The sequence below is a fragment of the Coffea arabica genome, chromosome 11c (genome assembly GCF_036785885.1).
Source record: "Coffea arabica cultivar ET-39 chromosome 11c, Coffea Arabica ET-39 HiFi, whole genome shotgun sequence".
Lineage (NCBI taxonomy): Eukaryota > Viridiplantae > Streptophyta > Magnoliopsida > Gentianales > Rubiaceae > Coffea > Coffea arabica.
This window is the reverse complement of record NC_092330.1, coordinates 45114217-45125026: the sequence shown is the minus strand read 5'-3', so window position 1 is coordinate 45125026 and position 10810 is coordinate 45114217.

Below are 10810 nucleotides of genomic sequence, written 5' to 3'. Positions count from 1 at the left end.
ACAACATTAGCGAAAATACAGAAATGGATGAAAATTCACGCAGAAAAAAAAGGCAAAAAAAGGAAAAGGAGGAGGAATGGAAAATACTACGTTAGACGCATACATGAAGCCGATCGGCAGCGTCCAAATAAAGGATAGAGTCGGTTACAAATGGCGGCAGTGGAACAAACTTACAGCTTTTAAATTATAGTAATAATATACGGATAGAGAGAGGTTGGATGTTCCACAGCGCTCCGGCCGCCCATTGCCATTTGACTGCAGAAAGATAGGAAGCAGCCATTGGCCGGTAAAACCGGTTGCCTTTGTCTGTCGACTCCATTGATCATTGATGCTTTATTGTTTCATAGACTTGGTGGTGGCGCGCCACATTTACGCTTTTCTTTGGACTAGTAGTTTATAGCAGCGCTGCTAGTTTATAATACGAGGAGCCTGCCTAAAGCCGTGGATTGAGTTTGACCTCGAGGATTAGAAAAACTAACTTTAAAAATAAATATTCATAGTAGCAGTGTACACTGTATAATTAAGAAAGAGAGGCCGGATATAGGGGTAATGTGCTGGGCAGTGGACATTGGACAACGTAGCAAAGAGTCACCTTTCAAACTTTTTTGGTGGCCATAAAGAGTTAGTGAGTGTTTAACCCTCAGCTTTTTCTCATGAGTGTGTTTACCCAGTACCCTTTACTGCAATTTTTTTTAGGTTTTAGGTGTTGGGAAATGAAAGAAGTGACGCATAGATCAGAAGGCCCACCAGCCAGCTCGTTTTCCTTTTTCTTTTTTTTTTTTTTTTGGGTGTTATCAAAAATTTAAGGCTCCATTTTCATTTTTTAAAAAACATGTTTCTCATATATAATGCTATATCAATATACAATCAAAAATAACTTTAAAAATATGTCTATACAATATATCAAAAATAACTCTAAATATATAAAAAATAAAATTTATACCATTTTTTTCTTTCGCTACTACTGCTACTCACCATCGCCATTCCTATTCACCATAAAAAATAAAATTTATACCATTTTTTCCTTTCGCTACCGCTGCTACTCACCATCGCCATTCCTATTCACCATGCTTTTCTCCTATTTTCTTTCCCTCCATCTTCCTCCTCCCATCCCCTTTCCCTCCTCTTTCCCACCACGTCTCATCCCTCTCATTCCTTCCCAAATCTAGCCTCGACCATAGGCTATGATTTGGCCGCAATGTCGTGATCAGAGATCTCGATCTGATCTCAACCAGATTCGGGAGGGGAAAGGAGCTGTGAGGAATGGCGGGGAAAGGGAAGAAAGAATGGAATGAGGAGGAAGAAATAGAGAGAGCAAGTGAGGAAGGGATGGTAATGGTAATTTTTTTTTAAAAAAATTCACAAAATTTGTAAGTTTTAAAAATATTTCAAAAGCACATCAAAAAATATCATAAAAATATTTATATTAAAAATTTTTTTATACATATTATTACAGTAAAATATTTTAAAAATATCAAAAAAATAGTTAATTCAAATGAATCCTAAATCATTTGGAGTTCGGTAATAATTGCGGGTCAAGTCATGTCCCCAACTTATACAGGCACATACTTAGAGATTATTTTTTCTGATGGAAAACTTTTACGCCCAAATGAACATAACTTTTAATTATTTTTATTTTATATATGTCAAATTAATATAATATATTTTTCTACAGAAATTCTTAAAAATAGCATTCCAAACGAGAATTCTTACCCGACTGACTGTCCACAAACAAGCAAAGAGAGAGGGACAGGTGGCATCGGTATCCGGTACCATGCAGGAGAGTAATCAACCCACCGACCTACTTTTGTTTGTGCTTGTGATTGGCTCAGTAAACGCAGCTGCTTTGTGGTTCATACATAGACAGCGCTTTTACTTGCAGGAGTGATGTCCTATCAAATTCCACAACCTATAGGCTATACCGCAGCTTTCCCCTACGCCACTCCACAACTCTACTTCCACCTGTGCAATCGTGGATGACTTGTTACAAATCATAACACTAGCAGTACATTTTATTACGTACCACAGCGAAAATGGAGAACCGAAAATGGAACATTTTATTACGTACCACAGCGAAAATGGAGAACCGAAAATGGAACATTTTATTACGTACCACAGCGCTTCGCTCATCGGGATACATAAACACTGTAAATAATTTGGGTTTGTTTGGATTGTGTTTTATTTGGAATATTTTTACTGTAGCACTTTTTGTGATGTGATGTGTGTGAGATAAAAAGTGTATTGAAAATTGTAATGATGATGTAAGCAGATAAAATTTGGGAAATAAAACACAATCCAAACAAACCAAATGCCTTACCAATATAAGAACACTAGAGGTACTTGAACTGTGCAAAGCACAATTTGAGCCCCTAGAAATTTAGAATGCGGATAAGGGATAGGAACCTGAACAGTCAACGGCCAAATTTTGGTCAAAAAAATGTGCGGTCCAGATTATAAATTGTATATCAATTTTCACAACGTGTGTGGGTCCTGTGGGACCCGTAAATTTTTGTACTAAAGTTACACGTTGTGCAAACAAAGTTATGCCGTGTGCAATCAAAATTACGCGCTGTATAAAATGATCAAAATACTCACTGTCCATCGAATGCATAGCATCAAATTACTTTGACACATGATGAATGAATAGAAATATAAGAGAAAAATTGAACATTAAAGCAATTAAATTTGACAAATATTATTTAAACTCTCATTTTTGTTAATCATACTTTCGTTATTATTTTTATCGTATAGTTTTTGTTTATTGTAGGAACACAATTAACACAATATGAAGTATAAATAAAATTTCTCTCAAAATTTGTTGTGAAAAGAAATTCCATTTATGAAGTCAACCTCTCTATTTATTTTGATTTGAATAAAGATTTTTGAACCACTATGATGATGATACCCAAAAATGAGAGAAACTTAATACATTATAAGTGCATTGGTGTATTAATAGTAGTATAATTTTAGTTAAAACTAAATCAAAAGCAGTCGTAATACTTTTAGTACTTTAATAATGAGAAAAAGTTTAGAAAGCTACTAAAACATAGCACAATCTTCAACATCAATATACCTTATTATAAACTTTCATATTTTTCTTTCTTTTGATAGAAGAATCCAGTTCATCTATTTCAATTCTGCTTAAAGGTGACAATATTATCCTGCAGCTCCTGAATATAAATAGCAAAGTTAGATAAAAATATGAATTGTCATATTTTCTGGTCTACATATACATATTAGAATTGAACTATTTTTTTATTGCAAAAACATCTTCCTAATCAAAATTGAAATTTCTAACAATTTTTTATCAAGTCACACTCTAGGCCGAAAGCATCAATTGTGACTTCCACCACCGACTGCAATCCTTGTATACCAACCCAATTCATACTACAACACTTTAGTAATTAAAAAACAAACAAAAATTAACTTTAGTTTAAATATATACAAAATCTTATTGGATCCTTCAATTAAATTTAATAGGCCATAAAGTAATTGCAAAAAGAAAGAAATGGAGAAAAACGAAGGTACAATAATGCCTAACTAGATTTATCTTGGTGAAAACATCATATGATATATCTTTCTTCTAAACAAATACACAAAATTGTAGATAATTACAAAATGTAACCAAAAAACAAAGAAAAGGAAACAAAATGTGAAGTAAGAAATCAAATCATAGGAGAAGAAAATAAAAGAATGAATTTTTGTTCTATTATTCATAGAAAATGATCATTGGTATAAAATGAATTCTAAATTTTTTTTTTACATATTTTAAAATTTCACCTTTTATCCATGAATAACTACCAAATAAAACATCATCCCATAAATTTAACAAACAAATGCTAGTTGGCTATAACATTATGATAAAAAAATAGAGCAAACATGCGAGATTAGAGATGAAGAAACAAGGAAGAAAAGAAAATGTAAAATGGGATAAAAATAATAAAGAATTCTTTTTGCTAAGTAGTTATCATGTTGACAAAAAAAAAAAAAAAAAGAACATGGCAACAATTTTAGTTAGATTAGTTTTAAAAAAATAAAAAATAAAAAAATTGAGGGATGACAGTAGTTACTGCAAGAAGAAAAAAAAGAGATGGAGTTGATTTTCTCAAGGAAAAAAAATATTTTAATCCTTTAACCCAATTGAATCAAAAAAGGGAAGGAAAAAATTTGGTAAAATAATCAAAGGTCCACTTGTCAAAAATATATGTAATACATGTGTAAAAAAAATGGTTAGTTACAGTAACTTGACTTTCTTTTTATATACAAAGTAGATTTTAGATACAAATGTATGTCACTTTCATTTGGAGGCAAATAAAGATTATACTAATTCATACATCGAATCAGGCTCAGACTCAAAAACTTTCCATTGAATAAGGAATAATTTCATAAACCTTCCTTGAGAGTTGTAACAGTTTTCACTTAGTACCTTTTTAAATTTAAAGATTATTACTTGCCTCCCCTACTTTTAACTTTTTTATCACATTGTCAACCTATTTTAAAATAATTTAAAAACTCCTTTTTAGATAGACAAGATGTTTTCATTTCACAAGTGCCCTTTGCTGTTTTAATCTTCTTTTTTTTAAGGGTTAAAAACAAAAAAACCTCATGTGATAAACTTAATATACAGAAAAGTCCCCCATGGTTTCAAAATATACAACACGACCCCTCATACTTTGAACTAAATTGTAAAGGTGACGGAATCCGTTAAACTTAACAGAAATGACTTATTGGAACCTAAAAAAAAAATTTTATATCTAATTTTTATCAAATATACCTATTCTACCCCTTAACTCTCAATTCTCTCTATTTAGAAAATACAACAAATGATTTTTTTGAGCTGTCTTTTGTTTAATTATATCAGGGTATTTTGGTCATTTTGACCATTTCCGTTAAGTTTAACGGATTCCGTCACCTTTACAATTTAGTTCAAAGTATGAGGGGTCGTGTTGTATATTTTGAAACCATGGGGGACTTTTCTGTGTATTAGGTTTATCACAGGGGGCTTTTTTATTTTTTACCCTTTTTTTAATCAAAATTAAAAGCATGTAATAAGATATTGAAAATAAAGACAAACTACACAAATGTGTAATTTTAATGGACACAATATAACAATAGGTATTTTAGCATTAAAAAAAAGTTTTAAGAATGTATTCAAAGTCTTTTCAGCCCAAAAGAAAAGATCATTTCTTTATTGTGAAATGTTTTCGATCAATTTTAGGAGTTTTTTAAATTTTTAGAATTTTTAAAAAATTGCAAAATTTTGTGTTTAAATTGATGGCTTGAAAACTAGGGGAAAAAAGGACAAAAGACAAAAGGTTTATGTTTACAAACTCATTTGAGATTTTGTTAAAGACAAAAAATTATTATTTTTATTCAAAAATTGCTTATGGATGAATTTAGGGATTTAGGTGTTGTCTAAGGGTCTGTTTGATAACATAAAAAAGTGCTGAATCTGAATTTTTTCAAACATTCAATTGTTTTGAGTGTTTGATAAATGAAAATCTATTTGCTAAATTTGTTAAGAAATACTGAACCTGTGTATATTTTTTTCAGCACAAGAATCTTAACTGAATGCTTAATTTTGATAAGAATCAATAGAATTACTTCAGTTACCTTATCTTATCTACCAAATCTACCCTTGTTTGTTAATTATGTTCAAAATTCTTATCTAATTAAACAATATAATATTCTCTATCTAACAATTTTTAGTTTCTCTTTTCTCCATTTCTAATGACTTTCATATCTTCTCCATACTCCTCGTATAATATATTTCACATTTTATATTAATTTGATTTAAAAATAAATATTGTCATTTTCATACCTAACAATTTTAAATTAATTAAATCATAGATTCTATTTCTTTTTTTGAATGAAAGGATATAAGGGCAAAATTATCAAATTAAACTTATTAAGCATTCAACTATAAATATTTATCAAACAGTATAAATAGGTTTAACATTAAAATTCAGACATTCATATATTTTTTCAGTACTTAAAATTCAGCAAATTAATTGTTTCAGTATTCAGATTTCAGAATTCAGACTTCAGAATTCAGATTCAGTTTTATCAAACGGAACCTAAGGGTCTGTTTGATAACATAAAAAAATACTGAATCTGAATTTTTTCAGACATTCAATTGTTTTGAGTGTTTGATAAATGAAAATCTATTTGCTGAATTTGTTAAGAAATACTGAACCTGTGTATATTTTTTTCAACACAAGAATCCTAACTGAATGCTTAATTTTGATAAGAATCAATAGAATTACTTCAATTACCTTATCTTATCTACCAAATTTACCCTTGTTTGTTAATTATGTTCAAAATTCTTATCTAATTAAATAATATAATATTCTCTATCTAATAATTTTTAGTTTCTCTTTTCTCCATTTCTAATGACTTTCATATCTTCTCCATACTCCTCATATAATATATTTCACATTTTATATTAATTTGATTTAAAAATAAATATTGTCATTTTCATACCTAATAATTTTAAACTAATTAAATCATAGATTCTATTTCTTTTTTGAATGAAATGATACAAGGGCAAAATTGTTAAATTAAACTTATTAAGCATTCAGTTATAAATATTTATCAAACAGTATAAATAGGTTTAACATTAAAATTCAGACATTCATATATTTTTTTTCAGTGCTTAAAATTCAGCAAATTAATTGTTTCAATATTCAGATTTCAGAATTCAGACTTCAGAATTTAGATTCAATTTTATCAAACGGAGCCTAAGTGCCTGTTTGATAACATAAAAAAGTGGTGAAACTGAATTCATTCACACATTCAGATGTTGTGGGTGTTTGATAAATAAAAATTCACCTGCTAAACTTATTAAGTGGTGCTGAATTTGTATGTATTTTTTTCAGCACAAGAATCGTAGCTGAATGCTTAATTTGATAAGAATCAAGAGATTTATTTCAACTATTTTATCTTATCTACCAAATATATCCCTGTTTGTTAATTACATTCAAAATTCTTATCTGATTAACAACCTAATATTCTCTATTCAAAATCCTTATCTAATTAAACAAAACAACCTAATATTCTCTATTTAAAATTTTTTTTAACAATAGTATTTTTTTGAAGTAATTTTCATCCTTAAACATTTATATTTTGATATATTTTTTTTTGTGCAGATAAATATTATTCATGTGATGCAGTTTATCCACACACACGTGACTTTATGACACCATATCCAAATATTAGATATTGGTTGTCTGATTTTCGAAATGCTTCTCGTCCAACATCAGAAAAAGAACGCTTTAACCAAGCACATGCAAGGTTGAGAAATATAATTGAACGTGCTTTTGGAGTATTAAAAGCTCGTTTTCCTATTCTTAAAACGATGAAACCATACACTTTTCCCACACAAAGAAACATTGTCATTGTATGCATTACTGTTCACAATCATTGTCATTTTCATACATAACAATTTTAAGTTAATTAAATCATAGGTTCTATTTCTTTTTTGGATTAAAAGATAGAAGGGCAAAATTGTACAATTTAACTTATTAAGCATTAAGTTATGAATATTTATCAAACAGAATAAATAGATTCAGCATTATGATTCAAATATTCATATATATCTTTTCAGTGCTTAAAATTCAGCAAATTAATTATTTCAGTATTCAGAATTCAGATTCAGTGTTATCAAACGGAGCCTAAATCTATGGCTTGAAAACTTGAAACATATGTACTCTCTTAAATATATTTTTAGAAACTTATTTGAGGTGTTTTTAGCACACAAAATTTTATTTTCTTCATTGTAAAATTATCGGATAATTTTTATGGTTTTCTAAATTATTTAGAATATCAAAATTTTATTATATTTCTTGTATAGGCTAATTAAATTGGTGGGAAAATTATCAATAGGTCTATCAATCTTTTTAACACCTTGTAATTCCTAATTAAAAATTCATATAGGCTACATTTTGCAAAAATTAATAGATAAACTAGATTTGTTATGAATCTAAAATGCTTTACAAGAAACTAACAATATTGGAATGAAAATATATTCTCTAACTAGGGATGACAATGGGGACGGGTGGCCGTGCGGGGGGCTCACGGGGCGGGGGTTGGGACGGGGGTAGGGCGGGGGCGGAGGGGGGGAATTTTTTCCCCCCGCTTAGAAACGGGGCGGGGGAGTATACCCCCGCCCCATCCGCCGCCCCGCCACCCGCAAAACAAATATATATATATAAATATATATATAAATGACTATATATTATATGTAAGTTAATTAGTTATAAACTTATGATAATGATATTATTAGTTAGATGTATTATATAATATATATTAGTTTATGTAATATAATTGATATTATCAATTATATGAATAATTATACATGTCTACTAATAGAATTTATTAATTAGTTATACTAAATTTACTAATACATTTATACTAAATTTCTAATTACACTTAATAGAATAACACTTTTTTCTAAAAAAAAAGCACAAACACAACGATGAATTAGTGATTGCATTTGTACAAAAAATGAAAATTTGACTATTTTAGTTATATTTCTTTCATTATATTGGATTGTATTCAAATAACTTCTGTTTGATTGTTTTTATGAGTTTCAATTATAAAATTACAATGAATAATAATTTTGTGATGTATTGATATTTTAGTACTTGATTATTTATTAAAATTTAATTATAATAAAATTGTATAATAAAATTTTATTAACCCCGCGGGTGCCCCCGCGGGGGAAGCGGGGTGGGGGCGGGGGACAGGGCGGGGGACGGGGGGAACTAATAGGCAACGGAGCAGGGGATGGGGGAGGGGTCCCCCGCCCCAACCCCGCCCCGTTGTCATCCTTATCTCTAACCACCAATAATTTTTTTAACAATATATTTTGAAATTGGTTGGGAATATTATAAAATGTTAAAAATAGGGAAATTAAGTGATATTTTTCAAAATTAAAAAGTGCTAAGTGACATTATCACAAACCTCATGAGAGATTTTTGAAATTATCCTTTTGAATAAAGGAAACTTTTTATATGTAAAAAGTAGTTTTCTATCAACTTGATTTTACTTTTTGGTGTTTACAGACCACAACTGTCTACTGATCTTCAAGGGGGAAGGGAGTTAAAGCTCTCTCCTGCTAATTGGTCAAGGAATCAATTCCTTGGCTAGTCAGTTGGGGTGGGAGGGAATTGATGACGAGGAAAAGGGGTAAAAATAATTTTTTCAGCAGATCTCAGGATTAAGTTGCCTTTTTCCAACTTGTTTGCTGTATTTTATGATTTGTCTACAACAAGGATCTAGTTGTCATTTGAACCTAGGCATAATTCAAAACCCTCTTATGAAATTTCTGACGGTTGCACTGACATCTTTCAAAGTTTTGAAATTTATATGAATCTCTCTAAAACTAATTATCTTGTAACAAGTTAGCCCAATAAAAAAAAAAATGATCTTAGGAGAGAAAAAAATGTGGTTCCCCAAATACCTCTCATACGTTACGTTAGTTAGTTAATCTAGTATAAAAATATAAATTGTTATTTTAATAAAGTCAAAGGTGAGGATTGTAAGTGCAAATACATGGGCATCAGCTTCTGCAGCCACTCTTTGAAACGGTCAGTCTGCGAACACGCCTTGTTTTGATTGCGATTTTTCATTGGAAAATTATGTCATTTTTCGTGATTATATTTTTCTATTATCTTTTTTTATATACATTAAATCGGTCCAATAATTTTTTCATGAAAAATGTAATCCAAACACAATCTTATATAAGTGTAGCAAAAAAAAAAAAAAAACAATAAGAGAGTATGAAATATAAAATGATCATGTCATGTTTTTCAATTTATGCATGATTGGACCTATTCATTTCACTTGTAGGGCTATTATTCGGCGTGATCAAGAAAAAAAATTAAGAAACACGTAACTAACAACACTTCTAAACTTGAACATCAGAAAAGTCTTTTCTCTCACCTTAAGTAAGATATTCACGGTCAGCAGATTGCTAACGAGAACTAGACAGCAATTTTTCCTCCGTTTGATGCCTACTCACATCCTTACCTGCAAAATTGCTCACGTTCAAGGTTTACTTCTCTCCAAAAATTTTAAAAAAAAATCCATTTCTTTATTTTTCTTAAATCTGATTTAATTGAGCTTTTTATCAAGCATATCAATTAGAAAAGGAAACCTAGTATAATAGAATTGGCAACCTTCTCCCATGGCAAGTTAGATTTTTTTTTTTTCAGTTCTAAATTGTGTTTATTTCTATTAATTCGATTAACCAGTGGTCTAATTCATTAAGTCCACATAAGATATCCCTTGAAAGCTTTAAGGCTAATTCGATCATTTCATCGGGGCTGAGGTGTCAGAAACCTCAAGAAAGCAATCCCTTGAATCTTTCCAGCTGATCTAGTCAATAACCTTCAAAAATTTTGTTACACCGTGAGTTGATGAAATGGCGTGATAAAATTTAGATCACATAATTTACATATGTCGGATCTACTCAAGTGCTTGCTAACTTTCAAATTCACGGATGAGAAAAAGGCAATACACAAAAAGGGATGACTAAACTTTAAGAGCATTCTGCTCGAAAAACAAAAAATAAAAATTAGAGAGCATTTCAGAATGTGTATTGATTTCGTCGTAGTCGGTAACAACTTCTCTTAATTTCTTCTTCTTCTTCTTCACGTGTACTTTATTCCCACCCTGTTAATCTTGTCTCGCTCCATTAACAAGTTTTTTTTTTTTTTTCCCCCTCTTCTTTTTGGTGAGAAAAGCCATCAAGCAACAAGTCTGAGTAAGATGAAAATTGGCGTAAGCAGTGAGGAAGAATGAGATA